Source organism: Mixophyes fleayi, chromosome 3 (assembly GCF_038048845.1).
Source record: "Mixophyes fleayi isolate aMixFle1 chromosome 3, aMixFle1.hap1, whole genome shotgun sequence".
Lineage (NCBI taxonomy): Eukaryota > Metazoa > Chordata > Amphibia > Anura > Limnodynastidae > Mixophyes > Mixophyes fleayi.
Genome location: NC_134404.1, coordinates 253,266,764 through 253,286,001, shown reverse-complemented (window position 1 = coordinate 253,286,001; position 19,238 = coordinate 253,266,764).

The following is a 19,238-nucleotide window of genomic DNA, read 5'->3' as shown; positions in this document are numbered from 1 at the left end:
GCAAGTTACATGTGTGACTAAATCTATTAACAATGCCATTGCAACAGAAGCAATAATAAAAAGTATTGTCAATATAGATTAAGAACTAAAAACAATTCTTCCACAACAACCAAAAATTGTTTATAAAGTATGAGGAATTTTCTAACAAGTAAATTTATCTGCAGAGAAGCAATAAAATTGGCGAAAACATACACCAAGGGACAATCACTACTGTATGAATTGCATAGAATGCAGAAATTGTTCTTCTAACCTTACAGCCAAGCCTACATTAGAAGTCATTTCTAACTCTAATAAAATCAGATATAAAATATTGGACTATATCTCTAGTAACACGGAGGAGATGATCTACATGCTGGAGTGGCTATGTGGCCTCCAGTATGTGGACTGCATCTAAAGAATAATTAAAACAAGGATTTTAACTAAATTAATAATATGAAAAAAGACCTAATAACCCACAGCCTAACAAATCATTTTGTTATAATACCAAATAAAGACCCAAAATGTTTGAAGTTTACTGGTATTTAATATATCAGGAAAAAAAATGGAAAAGGAGATTTTATAGCCCTGATATTCAGATCAGTGGCAAAATATGCCAGCGGAAAACATTAACCCCTGATTAAAATATAAATTATGGTTTAAGTTCATTTTTAATTGATTGCAATAGAAGAATTTAATGTACAAAAAAGAAAATGTTTTTTCACTGTACTGATTATTTGTTATGGTTTATTTTTTTGCAGAAATTACTTTATTACAACACAAGCATGTTAGTTTATGCATTCATGAAAAAGGATAACAAAAGTATAGATTGTTTTCCCAGCAACCATACACAGGCTGACACAAGACATTAGTGGATACCACCTTGATATGAGTGAATTCAAAATTACCTGCTATCATCAAAAATGCTCCAGTAGTGCGGAACAGCTCTGAAGGAAATCATGCGCTCATGCTTGACCATTCCGCTCTCTCTAATTACTGAACTATCTCCCTTCTTTCTTTTGCCTCCATACTTGACGTATGGGTCGTCTACAATTGTCTTGCCTCCTTTGTCTCTGCTCACTCTCTCCTTGACCCATTTCAATCCAGATTTCGCTCCCTCTACTCCACAGAAACTGCACTCACTAACTAAAGACCTTCTTTTCACCAAATCTAAGTGACACTTTTCCCTTATTATTCTCTCTGTTCTTTTTAATGCTGTTGACCACTCTCTCTTTTTGCAAACATTCCAATCTAAAGGCCTCTGTAACACTGTCCTCTCTTGATCTCCTCTTACCTCACCAACCGCCCATTTTCAGTCTCTACATCTGACTCCACTCTTCCCTTACCTGTCAGAGATCCCCCAAAAACGTTTTTGGCCCACTGCTCTTCTCCCTCTAAACTTCTTCCCTTAGCAATCTAATCAGTTCCTTTTGGCCTTCAGTACCAGCTGATGCCTAATTCTATCTTTCCTCCCCTGACCTCTCCCCTTTCCTTATGTCTCCTGCTGTTTCTCAGCCATCTCATCATGGATGTCCCAGGGCTTTCTTAAACTCAATATTTTTAAGACTGAAATAATCGTCTCCACCACCAGGGCTCCTCCACTTCCCTCCTCTCTCTTTCTGTTGATAACATTAATCTTTTTCTGTAACTCAAGTCAGCTGTCTAGGGATCATCCTCGACTAGTCCCACTCCTTCAAACCTCCCATTCAGTCCCTCACCAATTCCTGCCACCTACATCTTTGGAATATATCAACAAAAACACTTATTGAATCCTTTATAATCTCTCGCCTTGTCTACTGCAACTTTCTTCTCTCTAGCCTTCAAAATTCTCAACATGCACCTCTCAAGTCTATCCTGATTGCTGCTGCCCATCTTCTTTTTCTCTCCTATCCCTCTATTTCTGATGTCCTTCTCTGCTAGACACTACATTGGCGCCCCATGCCCTACAGAATTAAATTTAAACTACTTACTCTCACCCACAAATCACTCAACATATAGCCCCCCATCTTCAACCTCATCTCTACCTTCACTCCTTGCTGCCCCTTCACTCTGCCAACAACCGCCTCCTCATAACCACACTGATTAGCTCTTCCCACCCACTCCCACCTCCAAGACTTTGCTTGAGTGCTCCCCAGCTGTCTCCCTCACCCAGCCTCGGACTGGGCTATACAAAGGTAGGCCCGGCCTTGGTTAAGCCCCGCCCCCTCCGCTGTTCGGGCGGAGCTTATGGGGAAGACCTGACTTGCGGCGGCGGCGACACTTCTGTAACAAACACACTACTGCGCAGGTGTAGAGAGCCTAGACACAGCTCTCTGCACCTGCGCGGTAGTGTGCTTTACACTTTCAGCAGGGGAGGAGGAGTTCTTGCTGCCTTGTCATCACTAGCCGCGGCCGCCCAGAGGAGCAGGATGCCGGAGCTTTTCACTGACAGAGGAGACAGGTAAGTGAGTATGCTCCCAAGCCAGCCTGAATATGCAGAATGGATCTTTAGTGACATTTTCTGCCTGCATTATCCCTAATAGATAAAAGAGGTTAAGTACTCTACATTTGATGGAAAGTGCACTTTGAATTATGTAAACGATCTGAAGAATACTTAGTGTAACATCTCAACACTGTTAATTAATGAACATTCATACCCTGTAGAAACCCGATTGTGGTTTATAGTGAGATGTAAATTCCGTATAAACATATTCCTTATCATATGTGCATTTAATTATCGCATATAAAAGTGTCTATTTTGGAAATCATTTATATTATATTACATTGATTATATTGCAGGGTGGAATTAATAGGACAGCTTTAGCTATGAAGCATAAAATCCCTGTGTTGAACACCACTGTAACTTAAAGATGAATTTCACCTAAATATAAGATTTTAATAATAAGCATTCTCTCCAGCACAGGGGTTCCATGCGTACCACCCCTGCATTTCAGGAGATACTTTCAATGCTGTGTGTTTTATTTCCTACTTCTTCTATAAGTTTCTATTACGGCACCTGCAGAGGTGTGTATCTGACAAACTGCACATATTCCAGTCATGGGAACTAGTGTTTCTTCTTCGTCCACCAAAGTGCTACCATTTGGGAAGACCTTCGTGCCTCCTACTCTGAGGAGGAAAATCCTTTCGTGGTTCCATTCTTCTCATTTTTCTGGACATGCTGGTGAACGCAAGACCTTTGAGATTCTCTCTCGAAGTTACTGGTGGTTCACGGTCACCATCCGTCTTTTCCGGAATTTCCTGCCCTCCCTCCCACCCAAGTTCCTGCTGTAGAGACTGTTTGTCAGACCTTCAAAAACATCTGGTCTCAGGTCAAAACCTGTTTAAAGAAGACATCTGACAAATATAAGTCTTTCGCAGATAAGAAGAGGCGGGCTATTCCACCACTAAAAATTGGAGATCGTGTCTGGTTATCTACCAAAAATATTCGTTTGAAGGTCCCATCTATGAAATTCGCTCCTCGTTTTATTGGTCCATATAGGATCATTCAAGTAATAAATCCAGTTTGTGTCAAACTTCTACTTCCTAAGAATCTTCGTATTTCCAATGCCTTCCATGTGTCCTTGCTCAAACCTCTCATCATCAACCGTTTCTCGACTCCTCCTTCAGTACCTCAGCCAGTTCAAGTTCATCAGGAGGAAGATTTCGAGATTACTGAGGTATTGGACGCAAAAATTTCGCGAGGAGTTCTCCGTTTCCTCGTTCATTGGAAGGGCTTTGGTCCTGAGGAGCGTTCATGGATCAAAGCTGAAGATCTCAACGCCCCAGCTCTTCTTAAGAAGTTTTATTCCAAAAATCCGGACAAGCCCGGTTCCAGGCGTTCTGTGCCCACCTTTAAAAGGGGGGGTACTGTCACTCACCGGACTGTGAGTGCTTCTTCCCGTATATTTAGGAACCGTGGCCGTCCTCCATCCTGAGGGTCTGCGCATGCGCAGCCCTTTCAAACCCTTCAGTACCTGTTCCTTTAACTTAATTGGCAGATCAGGCAACACTCCCTATATTAAGCACCTGTGGTCAATACCACGTGGCCTGATCTTGGAGTCTCATTCCCATGAGCCTCTGAAGGTGTTTCCTCATGTATTCAGCGCTGCTGATTCCTGTGGTTTCCAAACCACTTCTATTCCTGTGGTTTCCAAACCACTTCTACCCCTGTGGTTTCCAGACCACTTCTACTCCTGTGGTTTCCTAACCACTTCAACCCTCCTGTGTATCATCGTGACTGTTAGCTGATTCCTATCCGCTGCCTCCGTGCATTACAGTCTTCAAGCCACTTCAACTCTGCTATGTATCATCGTGACTGTTAGCTGATTCCTATCCGCTGCCTCCGTGCACTACAGTCTTCAATCTACTTCAACTCGCCTGTGTTTCATCGTGACTGTTTGGCTGATTCCTATCCGCTGCCTCCGTGCGCTTCAGTCTTCAGCTCATCTCATCTCTCCCGTGTTTCCTCGAGACTGCTACAACTGATTCCTATCCGCTACTCTCTGTGCTCAACAGTTCCAGCTCAGCTCTGCTCTCCCGTGTTTCATCGTTGCTGCACCTGCTGGTTGCCATCCGCTACCTCCGTGTATCTGCAGAGCCCTGCTGCTGCTACTTCTCAGTTCTACTCGTCCTACAACAGCTGACCTGCTCTCCGTGCTTCTCCGTGTTCCCGCTGGTCTCTACTCGCCAGTCTGCATCGGATCTGCGCCTCACTGTTTTCATCTCATCTAGATCATCGCTACTCTTCGGGGTCCTCCAGGAGTCCAGTCCTACATACTACTGCTTCCTGAGTATTTGTTCCCCTGCTGGTCTACCTACCTGTGCGTTGCACCTACTTGATTACCGCTTCACCCCTCCAGGGACTTCGCATCCTGCCGGCCTCCAGCCGTTCAGGTATCTCTGCACTCCTGTCTGACAGCCTGCTTCTGAACCACGGTATGCATTCTTCTCATTGACTGTGCTGGTGTATTGCATATCTTGCTGGACTGAGTTTGTTCTCCTTTGGAGTTTACTATCCGCTGAGACTATTGCCATCATTGACTGTGTTATCTTGTGCCGGATTACCTCAAGTGACTTTCTATTATTGCAGTGCTGTTCAGTCATTAATATATTGTGCATGTTATTGTCTATCAAGTTTAAGGTGCCCGTGTATCCCCTGTATTGCAGTCTCTCCCCGTGCTCCTCCTCACATATATATTCAGTGGTACAACTTGCTAGAGGCAGACCACTGATCCCTGTTTCTTGTGTCACCTGTTCCAGTATCCTCTCACATAGCAGTGGTACAACTTGCTAACGCAGACCACTGACTCCCCGGATACCTCCACGTGGATTCCATTCCTTCACTCAGACAGCGGTACAACTTGCTATCCGCAGACCGCTGACTCCCATCACCTCCTCGTTTCTGTTGGACATTCCTCCTCACTATAGCAGTGGTACAACTTGCTACCGCAGACCACTGACTACCTTCACGTGTCCTTTGTCCATACAGTTCCTCGTGTATTTCTACATCCATATTACCAGTGCTGCTAGTCATAGACTTTCCTGAGCATCTCCATCATCTGCTATTTCCTGTTCCGTGATCACCCTGCTACCAGAGTACCATATTACCATCTATACTGCTCTGGTAAGTCTATCACCTGGTGATCCCTGGGTAAAGACTCCTAGTGCCCGTGACAGATTCCAATCCACAGTGATTTAGGAGCAGATAGTATTTAGTTTATTATTAGTTTATATATTATGATTATATGTACACTTTAGTGTTATTTAAGGTTCAGGTTATAGGAAATGTGTCATGTCTGGTATCATTTAAATCCCCTATTCATCAGCAGTTGTCCGGTTCTTTCGCCAAAGAGATCGCACATTGCATACTCTAGTTAGTGATGTTAGGGAATAAATACTTAAAGTTATACTGACTGTAATGTGTAAATAGACTAGCTTAAACTGGTTTCTGGGCAGGAGAATCATCTGGAATGATGGCCATCAGCCTTAGAGGGGGTTGTTTGAACTAGCCTATGACCTATTTACACTGGACCCACATGAAGTCTGGACCTATAGAAGCAAGCCACGTCCTCTGCATTGTTCTCTCTGTAACACTGAGTGTATATAATATAGCTGTACTCCCACTGGCCTCAGTCTACTCTGACCACAGTATTCTGGAGTGAAATACTGTTCGCTGGTGCCAGTGGGAGTGCAGTGAGCACAAGTGAGTGCGGTATGTATTTATCTTTTGGTATTGGATGTACTGTATTATAATCATGTATTGAATTGTTAAATTTTGCATCTGCTAAAATAAATTACTTTGTGCCTTGGAAACACAACACAATCGCTTGGGCAATGCTTATTTGAAAACGATAGAATTACTTTAATACTGGTCTTGCCTCTATGATTGCTGGCAACACCCCCTCTGGTGGGCCCCTAGCGTTGCAGTCCCCCGGTGGGCCCTTCATGCCCCAGTCTGACACTGCCCTCACCCTATCATCTTAGCCTCTACTCTACAAGGCTTCAAATATGTCCTTAAAACTCACTTCTTTATTCAAGCCTAACGACCTTCCTCCTAACTCGTTTTCCTTGGCTTTTACCTTCTCTTCCCTTCTCTATGCCACCCTATTTGTGTGTTTCCCCCTTCCCTTTAGGATGTTATACTCTCATGAGCAGGATCCTCTTTCCTTGTTTTCTCCTAATATTCCATCATCCTCAATACTTCTATAGTATAATGGCACAGAGAAATGGCACTGGAGACTAACAAGGACACTACGACCCCTCCTGTTTCTGTGTGAGCAATGGCACAGAGCAATGGCACTTGAGAATGACAAGAATATTGCCACCTCTCCTGTTTCTGTATGAGCAATGGCACAGAACAATGTCACTGGAAACTGAAAGGAACACTGCCACCCCTCCTGTTTCTGTGTGAGCAATGGTGCTGAGCAATGGCACTGGAGACTGCCAAGAAAGCTGCTACCCCTCCTGTGTCTGTCAAAGAAATTACTCTGGAACTCCAAGGAGAGAGGTACTTATGGAATCCAAAGCCTGCGAGATCCGACAATGCAACGTTGATGTTTTGCGTCTATTTGAGTTCCAAGGACGCTGGAAAGTAATGAGCCGACTCTGCTCGGTACTGGGATTTGGGATGTTCGGGTAGGCTCAGTTTTTGAAAAATGAGACTTTGTGGAAAATGTTTCTTGATATGATTTGCATTATTCCCTGTATTATCCTGTGGTAATCAGAGTAAGTAGAGCAGACAGTGAAATAAGAACTGGGTTTAAACTAGATCACAACATTTGTGTCTATAATGTAAATTGACCAATGACAGAACTGCCTAGTGAGGTATAGGTCTTTATGACATTATATAGTTGCAAATAACCTGCAAGGAAAGTATGCTTATAAATTGCACACCTATCATCATCATCATCATCATCAACATTTATTTATATAGCGCCAGCAAATTCCGTAGCGCTTTACAATTGGGAACAAACATTAATAAAACAATACTGGGTAATACAGACAGACAGAGAGGGTAGAGGGCATGCTTGCAAGCTTACAGTCTGTGGGACAATGGGAGTTTTAAACACATGGGCACGTGCTACATCATATTGCACATTGGATAAGCACATTGGATAAGCTAGAATGCAAAGGTAAAAAGTATTGCATGGACTGTGTGATCAGTCACACAGCATTGTTGGTCACAGGGTTGTTGTCTTGTGTTAGCTGTGTAGAGGGTGATAATAGGGCAACCTAGGGAGATTAGGATGCTGGTTGAGGAATATCATAAGCTTGTCTGAGGAGCTTGTCTGAGGTTTTTCAGAGAACGCTAGAAGGTTTGAAGGCTAGAGGAAAGTCTTATTGTGCGAGGGAGGGAATTCCACAAAGTGGGTGCAGCCCGAAAAAAGTTCTGTAACCGAGAATGGGAGGAAGTGATGAGAATGGAAGAGACACGCAGATCTTGTACAGAACGGAGGTGTTGACTTGGGAGATATTTTGAGACAAGTGAGGAGATGTATGTTGGTGTCATTTTGTTGACGGCCTTGTATGTTAGTAAAAGACCTATCCTCTGTTTTAATCTATTTACATAAATGAGAGAATAATTCACCTCAAATAATAGACCATTGCCAAATACACCTATATTCAGTGGATGAAAATGCTGTTTTCCTATGAATTAAAGACCAACATGTACTGTTACTTTCTATTTTAATTTAACACCATGTTATGGTGTGATAGATAGATAGATAGATAGATAAGTAAAAGATAAATCTCCCTAATAAAAAAAATATATAACACAGATCTGCTCAAAAACTTAGTATATTTAAAAAACTTTCTTTGGCCATTGGGAGGTGAGAGCTGCCTATGTGTATAGCTATAGCATACACATGTAAGTAGTGGTGGCTCCCTCTACCATTGTGCACATGTATTACATAATCATTTTCATATTTAGTTAATACATGGAATGCCTTGAAAATGCAAGCACAGGTTGTGTCTATGTCTATGCTAAAATGAGGTGTTTGCCCATTCTTGTTTACTCACAGTATAAAAGAACCATCAAAAATTAGGCAAATATTTCTAGTTGAAATCAGGATTTCTCTGTCTGTCTATCTTGATAACTGAAACATTGTGCCCACTTAAAATAAAAAGCCACAGTATGTCTTGGTCTGTAAATCATACCAAAGCAGTATTCTACCTCTTCTAATATAGGTATTTTTTGGCAATGTCCTCTTATTTCACGTGATGTAGACTCTCACAGGGGCGCACGCAGGATTGTTAGGGGGGGGTTCCCCCCCACCCAAAAAAAACAAAGACGCGAGAGAGCTGCTGAGCATGCGCAGCTCCGTTTGGGCATTTTTGTACTATACAGCAGCCGCGGCGCTGTCAAAGAAGCGTCCGCAGTGGTGCTGTATACAATACAGCACCGCCGCGGACGCTTCTTTGACAGCGCCGTGGATGCTGTATAGTACAGTGCCGTTATGTGGGGCACTTAGTTAGCAGAGGGGAGTGGTTTCTGGAGACCCAGAAACACCCCCTGCGTGCGCCTCTGTCTCATATATTTGAAGAGACTAAATTAGAAGCTCATTCTGCAGAATATAAGCATTCTGTACTTGGCAGCACGTTGAAATCTTACTATTCCACAGAGCTGTTAAACCTCACAAAGAAATTCTGTCATTGGTCAGTTTACTTGACAGACATCTGATGTAGCCAACTGAAACATGGTGACATGCAAATATGAAAACACATGATTATAGATTATGCCATTATGGCTATAGGAAAGGCTGCGGTGAGTCACTGAAAAGTATTTAGGTGACCCTAGAACTAGTTTCAAACTAAGTATTGTCAATATATTGATGTACCTTTGAAGTCAGCGAGCTGTTTGCTACCAAAAAGTATGCAATGCCTCTGTGGCACCATTAAATTGCTGCATTGGAGCGCTAAATATGTGTAGGCTATCCCAGAATTATATTTAATCTAAGTAATATGAATATAGTGATGTACTTTTGACATGGTTAATTGTTAATAAAACATCCCAACTTCATCTCCCTATCTTTCTTAAGGGTGTCACAGATCTGATCAGAAACTTAGGCCTTTTTAAACGCCTTTGTTGCTGTTGAAAGCTTAGGGCTGGCTATGTGTATGCTTAGACCATAGCAAACAGGGGATCTCAGTGGCTCCCTCTAGTAGTTGTACAGCGTATGACATGGCTGTTTCAACCACAAGAATTCTAATACAGTAAATGGCTTCAAAGTGGAAAGACAGATTTTGCTTATGTGTCTGCTAATAAGAGGTACATTTGGTGTCTTGCTCTTTATACTGTAACAGAACTATCAGAAATAAGGCCTTATGGTTTCCAGTTCAACGTTAGGCAGTTGCCTAGGGCGCCGGGACCTGCAGGGCGCCGCTGACTAGATTTTCTAATCTAGTCAGCATTTTGGGGACAGAGGTGCAGCAGCAGCGTGGCGCCAGCTGATTTGTAAAGTCCGTCAGATGCCAATGTGCTCTCCAGTTCCTGCTCTCACACTGTCTGTCAGTGACAGTGTAAGTAAAGTTATTTCCCCACGCCCCTCCCCTCCCAGCATGCACTGCTCCACCCTCTCTCCTCTGTGTGAAGCAGCCGAGGAGCTGCTATTGAAGAGATGAAAGAGAAGAAAGAAGAGGTTTGAAAAGCCCCCCCCCCGGCTTCTGCTGACCAGACCAGACCAGAGGAAAAAAAGTGAGTAGATGCAATCTAATTATTTATTTATTTATTTTTTTAAAAGAGGGTGCACAAAATCCAATCTAGGAAGTAGAGAGGTAAAAAAAAAATGGGGGGGGGGAATACTTTTCTTGGCACCTTATGCTGTATATTTGACTTGCAAACTATGGGGTAGAATTTCTACCCCATAGTTTGAAAATAAAATATAGAGCATGAGGTGGAAAATAATATTCAATATTATTTGCCACCTCATGCTCTATATTTGATTTTCAAACTATGGTGGAGAAAATGACTATTTTCTTGGCACCTCATGCTGTATATTTGACTTGCAAACTATGAGGTAGAATTTCTACACTATAGTTTGCAAGTGATGCAGAGGGGGGTGCAGTGGGTGTGTTGCGGAGGGGGGGTGCTGTGGTGTGATGTGGAGGGGGGTGCTGTGGTGTGATGCAGAGGGGGGTGATGTGGTGTGATGCGGAGGGGGGTGCTGTGGTGTGATGCGGAGGGGGGTGCTGTGGTGTAATGCGGAAGGGGATGCAGTGGTGTGATGCAGAGGGGGGTGTAGGGGTGTGATGCAGAGGGGGGTGCTGTGGTGTGATGCGGAGGGGGATGCAGTGATGCAGGAGCATGTGTGTGATGAAGGGACATGTTAGGGTCCATCATTGCCTTTAACAAGTGCATAATTCATAGACTTATTGTGTCACAGACTTATAATTTTTTTGATCCGAAATCTAACACCTGGATATCTCCCCTCTAGAAATCCCGTGTCTGCAGTGGAGTCTGCACTGCGTTCTGCATTAAACATCACTGCATCTGGACCACTGGAGGAGGTAAGGCTTATCTTTTTTTTTTAAACACAAAAGCACAAAGTCAAGTATATAAAGGTCTGTGAGGCGGATATTTGGTGTGTTTTCCGGGTTGGGGGGGTGTATTTTGAAATTTTGCCTAGGGCGCCGAGAACCCTTGCACCGGCCCTGCTCACAATGGAATCATATCATTGCTCAATTTGCTTGACAGACAGCTGAGCAGAGAGCATTAGCCAATTTAAACATGGTGATAAGCATATGAGAAAATACACTAGAGCAGACTATGCAATGCCTCTGTGGCACCATTAAATTGCTGCTTTGGTTTGCTAATTATGTGTAGGCTATCCCAGAACTATATTTAATTTAAGTAATATGAATATAGTGAGGTACCTTTGATGTGGGAAAGCTAATTGTTAATAAAACATCCCAACTTCATCTACCTATCTTTATTAACGATGTCACAGATCTGATCAGAAGCTTAACCTTTTTTTTTCTTTCCCTAAAGGCACTTGTTGCCATTGAGAACTAAGGGCTGTTTCCGTGTATTGCTAGACCATAGCAAATAATAGAAGTCAGTGGCTCCCTCTAGTAGTTGTACATTTTATGACTTGGCTGTTTCATACATAGTCATTTATATATTGTAAATGACTTCAAAGTGGAAAAACAGATTTTGCACATGTGTCTGCTAATAAGAGGTGCTTTTGGTGTCTTGCCTCTTTATACTGCTGTATCAGAAATAGGGCCTTATGGTGTTCATTGTTTCCAGTTCAAACAGAATTTCTATCTATCTATCTAGCTATCTTTAAAGCTGAAATATGGTGTCCATGCAGCGTAGAAGATGAGAGCACATTTTGGTCTGTAATCATTCTGAAAGACAAGTCTCAATGCCATATTAAAGTAATTTCATCGTTTTCCAATAAGCATTGTCTAAGCGATTTGTTTGGTTCCAAAGCACAAGCAATTTATTTTGCAAAAAACAAAGCTTAGCAGTTCAATAAATAAGTAAAGTACAGCAGATACCTGATACATACATGCGCTGCGCTCAGCTGCACTCTCTGCTGTATCCAGCTAGACAGTCCTTCAGTCCAGAAGACTGTAGTCAGAGTGACTATTTAGCTGGTTTCAGGGAGTTGTGTATATATATATACATTTAGTGATACAGTGAAGACAATAAAGGTGACTTGGCAAGTTACCATAGGTTCAGGATCCAGGAAGGCCCAGTGTAAAGCAGTCCATAGGTCAGTTCAAACAACCCCCTCCAAGGATGGGGGTCAACATTCCAAGGGTGGGGGTCTGCTCTCCAGATGATGCATACTTAGTTTTTCTGCCACAAACTAGTTCAAACTGGTCTATTAGCACTACACAGACAATATCATTCCAATTATTTATTCCCTATCATCGATAACTAGCGCATGCAATGTACGATTCTTTTGGCGAATGAACCGTACAACTGCGGATAAATAGGGGATTAAAATGATACCAAACATCACATGCTTCCCATGACCTGAACTTAAAATATCACTAAAGTGCATATAACCTTATAATATATAACTATAAACCAAATAACATCTGCTCATAAATGACTGTGGAATGGAACCATTATAAATATGAAATATATATATATAAATGAATGTGAAATTGCGAGTGTATGCGTGCGTGCTTTATTGTGCAATTGCGCCATAACACGTAACACGTGGCGTACTGATCGCAATCGCACAGTAAAACAATATTAATCAATATACTTTCTTTCATCCATTTACATGACTTTGACAGCTCCACCCTTTGATATTACACAAAACTATCACCTTAAAGATTTTATATGCAGGATCTCAGTACCACGTTTCATTGCTCTGTAATGTAAATCCCCCTATGTGTATGACCACTCTGTCTGTAGATCTCAGACAGGTTACAATAAAAAAGATTCATAATCCTAGAAACAATTTTTCTTTTACTATAGAACATATACCTCTGGAGTTTGGAGATAACCTTTTGTATACCCTTCAAGGGTGCAATAGAACATGTATCAACAATATAGTATAACCTACAACCGTTCTTCATGCCTAACATGTTCATCTGTCCAAAGCATGTCTTTTAGCTCAGACAACATTTAAATAATGCATGTTCACCAATAACATCATCCTATGTGTCCTTCAGCTTGAGTTAGTATATACACTCTAATAATGTCAACAGTTCTTTTCATCACACTTGAACACTTGTGGGGCAGGCTATTGTCTGTTCGTTCTTCCCAGTTTCCCAATATTCAAGTTTCTTTGTATGTGAAACAGTGATCGGCCTGCCAAATATTGGGAGACATCAAACTAAGGGACCTAGCTGTCTTACCTTTGCCCTAGTGACCTCCCACCCCATAATTCTGGTAACTCAGGAATATTTAGTGGAAGGAGAACTAGTCCTACTTGATATAATCTCTGAGGCACTTGAGAGCATACCCAGCACTGTTTGGTATACAACCTTACCCACCCAAGAATGATAATCATTCTCAAGGATGCCTGCTGAAGTCCGAATATTACTGGACTGACATTGCTGCATGCACCTCTCTTCAATTATGGGGTCAACGTACTTATGGACGTAATACTCCTCAGACAAAAGCCCCTCACACTTTCTCCAAGCTCCAAGGTTTCCAAATGTTCCTTTACCCCTGAATTGAATAGAGTAATTGGCTGGACCGATTGTGCTAACACCTTCTTCTTTATCCCCAACTCCTCAATATCACTACCTAAACCAGACTCGGTCCCCTGTTCACAATTGAAAGAATTGACTGTCCTGAAAAGAGAATGAGATGAGAGACAGGAAAAACTACCACTTCATGCTAGACAACTGTCTTTGCAAAGTCCTTGGCTCAGGTGTTGTTAACTGCAATTGGGGTCTCCTAGAAGAGATTCACGAGTGTAATTGGAACCTTCTCTGGGTGTTGACTCCTCTGCAGTGGATGGAATGGGTACCTGTGTCTCTCTGCTACCCCTAAGGATGTGATGCTGGTCGTCAACACTTGGTACCTGTCTGTCAAACAACCTGAGCATAGGAAATTACAGTTCCACAACTTACTCTCCCAGTCCAACATCCTGACAGTTAGTGTAACACCTCAGGAGACAGTATTTCGAACGTTCTCGGTTGCTGTCTCACTATTTGCTTTTCCTCTCAAGGTCTAGAACAATCTCTCCGTTACAAACTCATCACAAGAAAAAGTCAAGAACATTTCAAAAGATGACAGGTTATGAGGCAGTTTAGGAGTGATTTTGATAGTAAGTAGGACTAGTGGCCAAAGCTACCAGCCACTCTAATCAAGTTTCAACCCTCATTCTATTCAATTTGTTCTAGCTAGTACCGTAACTTTATTTTCCCACTGGTTTGTGGCTAATCAAAAGTATGTAACTCACTATCACTGCTCATACATTGTACAGTTATTACCAATAACATGAATACCCCTATCACCTTTTATAACTCTAGGGATACCACATCGAATAACAAATGCCCTGAGTATGATACAGCAATACATTAGAAACATTTCAATATACCTTTACCCAGAAATATTTCATCAGTACACCAGTACATATTTGAGGATCCTGCAAGGTGGTAATTGGATGACGTGGATTTGTTTTACCTGGAGAAAGTCCATCTGTAGGAGGAGTATGGGATCACTCTATTGGTATCGTCTTCCTGACACTCTCTCAATCAAGACAGAAGATTGCCTTCCTAATAGCTTGAGACGTCTGGTGCACTCCAATATACTCTTACCAGCTTATCTTCTGTACCCAGCTGAGCCAGACCATGTGCCGCCTTCGCTAGGTCTGGAAGAAACACTCTGGGAGCTACTGGTCTTCCTTGTTCATCTCTCCAGGTTTCCGAACACTCCTGACCACCTCCCTTCACCTTCCAGACTGTTTATTCTTCAGGTAGCACAAATCTCATATATTAACTAATTTGTGTGTGTGTGCGTGTGTACACAATTTAAAAAAATACAATGAAAAACAAAACAAAACATAGATTTGTCGGCTGTCACATAAAACCCTGCTGTCTAATTGACAGCCATGTCAGCCCTGTTGTGATAGTCATGTACAGTCATGTGTGTACGTGTGGACTTAACTAACAGCTACTTCAGTTGGTAACTGTTTCACTGTCAGAAGTCCTCCATGTAATGTCCTACTTATGCACTGGCATTGCTATAAAAAGTTTTTCAGTCACCTCAATGTCGCCCCCTATACTAGAAAAATACGGAAGACCAATGTATGTCAATTAATTTTCCCTCTGCCAACTCACATGCCATTTTCAATCCCACACATTCAGCTACTTGAGAAGTGAGAAGGGCAAAGGGGTATATCTCTATAACTCTATATCTCTATCTCTATAACACCTTCTTCAAATATAACAGTATCCAGTACATGTCTGTCTAACAGTGAAAAAATAAAAAACATGAAAATTTTACATTTTCTAGGGTTTCACATTATGTCAGGTCTTGTGGCAAAAATCCTACTCCAAAGTTATACACAGAAATGCATATCTGTATGACAACTTAATTTCAGCTAGTCTCCCTGTCTCCCACCCTTTGTGCATATATATAAAGGCACACTTTGCATAGGAGACAAAAAGGCAGATAAGCAATCTATAAAACATGAATCCTATTTCCACAACAAAAACCTCTCTGCTTAAAATCAGCAGCTTCTATACACATAAAAACAAACCCCTAGCTGCTTCCGTGACTTGCGTCAATCTAGTGTGTGTATCTCTGACTCTGTCGGTGTGATGTCACAAATGTCGTGTTTTTGTATCTCCTTACAAGAAAAGAGTGAGATACTGACAAGGGATGTAAAACTGTGAAATAGGAAAGCAAAGAAATAATAAGAACACAAAGATTTGAAATCAAACAGAAAAGCAGAAAAGGAGATTTTTAAAGCAAACATGACAGCTGGATTGGACACTATGGGAAAATGGCTCTACTTATTCCACTAATCCCCTTAGCTGTTCACTAAACTATGACCCCTCCCCATACTTAACTGGGGGGTTGCGTCACCCATCCAATCCAGTGTCGTCCATCGTTAGCTCATATGGAACTCAGTATCACAATAACTATGTACCTTTGCGACAGACTTTCTGACTAAAATAGAGAAGTGCAAAATTAATCCTTAATTACACATACTTTGTATGTCACATGTGTTTCTACCTGAAATACATAAAAACAACATTAGAGCAAAGTATGTACTGTGTATTTTAAATAATGAATCTCAACCAAATAAATTATCATGAGCCATTGCAATTAAAGAAGAGTTACAATGATCCATTGTTAATTTGTCTTTCAAGAGAAATTTTTGTACTTCTCTATGAATCCCCTTAATCACTAAGCATATATCTCTTTTGTTTGTCCTTCTATGGAAAAAGAAGAACAAGATAGTTATTTTCAAATAACAAAGAAAAACAAGCATTTTCATTCCTTACCATCGGCCAGCGATCAGAAAAGTAAACGCAAGACAACATAAAACAAACAAGTAATGACAAGAAAGTATACTTTTAAGTCAATTTCTTTCTAAACCTGCACAATGATACTTACCTGTGTTTAGCATTAGCCTATCATTCTGCGCCTTTTACCTTTTACATATGTTTTTATCATGTTCCACGGCAGACTCTCTAATTGCATCTACCGTGAGGCCTCTCCAATAAGGCAACGAGGTTTGTACCCTGGTCTTTAGATCCTCCCTGAGACAATCCTTTAGTACTGTAACAGCTACTTCCCTTTGTTATTATTATTATCTTTGACTTATAAGGCACCACAAAGGGTCCGCAGCGCCGTACATTATATATACAGAAAACAGAAACAAGACACAACATGATACAAAAATGTATACAAACGCAGGTGACAGGGTAAAGCAAATCAGATTATATCTGGGACAGATAGTGAAAGGGATGGTAGAAATCAGCGAGAAGAAGGCCAAAGCTTAAGAAGACAGGGAAAACAGGGCTAGCGAAGCAGGCCAAGAGGTACAGAGGGTGAAGAAACAGTAGAAGGAGCACACAAGGAAAGAGGGACCTGCTCATGAGAGCTTACATCCTAAAGGGAAGGGGGAGACACAAATAGGGTGGTACTAACTGGGGGAGAGAGCCAGGACAAGGAAGTTATGAGGAGGACTGATAGACTTGAATAAAGAAATGAGTCTTAAGCGCACGCTTGAAACCTTTGAGAGTAGATGCTAACCTGATGGAACGTGGAAGATCGTTCCACAGCAGGGGAGCAGCCCGGGCAAAGTCCTGAAGACGAGAGTGAGAGGAGGTGATCAGTGAAGAAGTGAGGCGGCGGTCACAGGCGGAGCGGAGGGGGCAGGTAGGAGTGTAGGAAGAGATGAGATTGGAGATGTAGGGAGGGGAAGATTGACTAAGGGCTTTAAAGGTGAGGGTGAGGAGTTTAAATTTAATTCTGTAGGGTATGATGAGCCAATGTAGTGACTGTTGGAGGGAGACTGCAGAGACAGAGCGGCGGGATAGAAAAATGAGGCGGGCAGCAGCATTGAGGATAGACTTAAGAGGGTCAAGGCAAGAATCAGGTAGGCCAGAGAGAATGAGATTACAGCAGTCAAGGCGAGAGATAACAAGCGAGTGAACAAGGGTTTTCGTGGCTTCCGTGGTGAGAAAGGGACGTATCTTAGATATATTCGGAAGGTGGAAGTAGCAGGATTTTGAGAGGGACAGAATGTGAGGCTTGAATGAGAGGGAGGAATCAAAGATGACCCCAAGGAATCGGACTTGGGGGACAGAGACGAGGGTAGTGTTACTAACAGAAATAGAGAGGGGGAGGTGGGAGAGTCCTGGCAGGGGGGAAGACTATAAGCTCGGTCTTGGAAATATTGAGTTTAAGGAAGCGTTGGGACATCCAAGATGAGATGGCTGAGAGACAGGAGGAGACACGAGACAGAAGGGAAGGGGAGAGGTCAGGGGATGAAAGGAAAATTTGGGTATCATCAGCATAGAGGTGGTACTGGAGGCCAAAAGAGCAGATGAGGACCCCAAGGGAGGAGGTGTAGAGGGAGAAAAGCAGGGGGCCAAGAACGGAGCCTTGAGGAACGCCAACAGGTAGGGGAAGAGGGGGTGATGTAGAATCAGGAGTAGAGACTGAGAAGGAGCGGTTGCTGAGGTAAGAGGAAAACCAGGAGAGGACAGTGTTACATAGGCCTATGGTCAATGGTATCAAAGGCAGCAGAGAGGTCTAGAAGGATAAGAAGGGAGTAGTGTCTATTGGATTTAGCGAGGAGAAGGTCATTAGTGACCTTAGTGAAGGCAGTTTCAGTGGAGTGGAGGGGGCAAAAAACCCCAGATTGGAGCGGGTCAAGGAGTGAGTGAGAGGAGAGAAAGGAGGTGAGACGGTTGTAGACAACCCGTTCAAGGAGTTTGGAGGCAAAAGGAAGAAGCGAAATAGGGCGGTAATTAGAGAGAGAGGCGGGATCAAGGGATGGTTTTTTGAATATGGGGGAGACAGGAGCATGTTTAAAAGAGGAGGGGAAGATTCCAGAGGAGAGGGAGAGGTTGTGGAGGTGTGCAATGTGGGAGCAGGCTTCAGGAGAGAGGGAGTGGAGGAGGTGGGAGGGGATTGGGTCCTGTGTGCAAGTGGAGGGGGGAGAGGAAGCGAGAAGGGAATGGACTTCATCTGCAGATACCAGAGTGAAGGAAGAGAGGGAGGGTGAGCTAGCAGGAGGGGAGGGGAGAATAGAGGTAGCAGCAGCAGATGAGGGTGAGAAGGGGGACAGAATGGGCATGGACGGGCTGAGAGGTAGGTGTAAGAAGGGACTTCTGGGAGATGTCATGACGTATAGACTCAATCTTGAAGGTGAAGTGGGTAGCAAAGTCTTTGTTCCACATTTTCCCTTCTATCTGGTATCCCTGTGTACTTAGCCATGGTTGACAGAGCCCTAGCGAAATAGTCAGCTGTAATCTCACTACCTTTTTGTTTGATAGTGAAAATGTTTCTCCAGTCCACTATCACTGGAAAATATATGGCCAACTGTGAGATTACACGTCTAATATTTTCCTGATTATCATCCTCTGTTAAGGATCTATACTCCTCCAACATACAATCCTTAATGAACTTTTGTATATTAGTATCGAGAGGAAGACAGGCCCACAACACCACTTGGCAATCTTTATTAGTAGGATCATGTGCATTACCTAAATGTCTAATACATTTCTGACACTTGGCCAAATCTTTCCTAGGATTAGAGAAATCAGACATAATTGAAAACAGTTCAGATCTAGTCCATGGACAATGCATAGCTACATGTCTTGTGGGAACTACACCATCTTTGTCC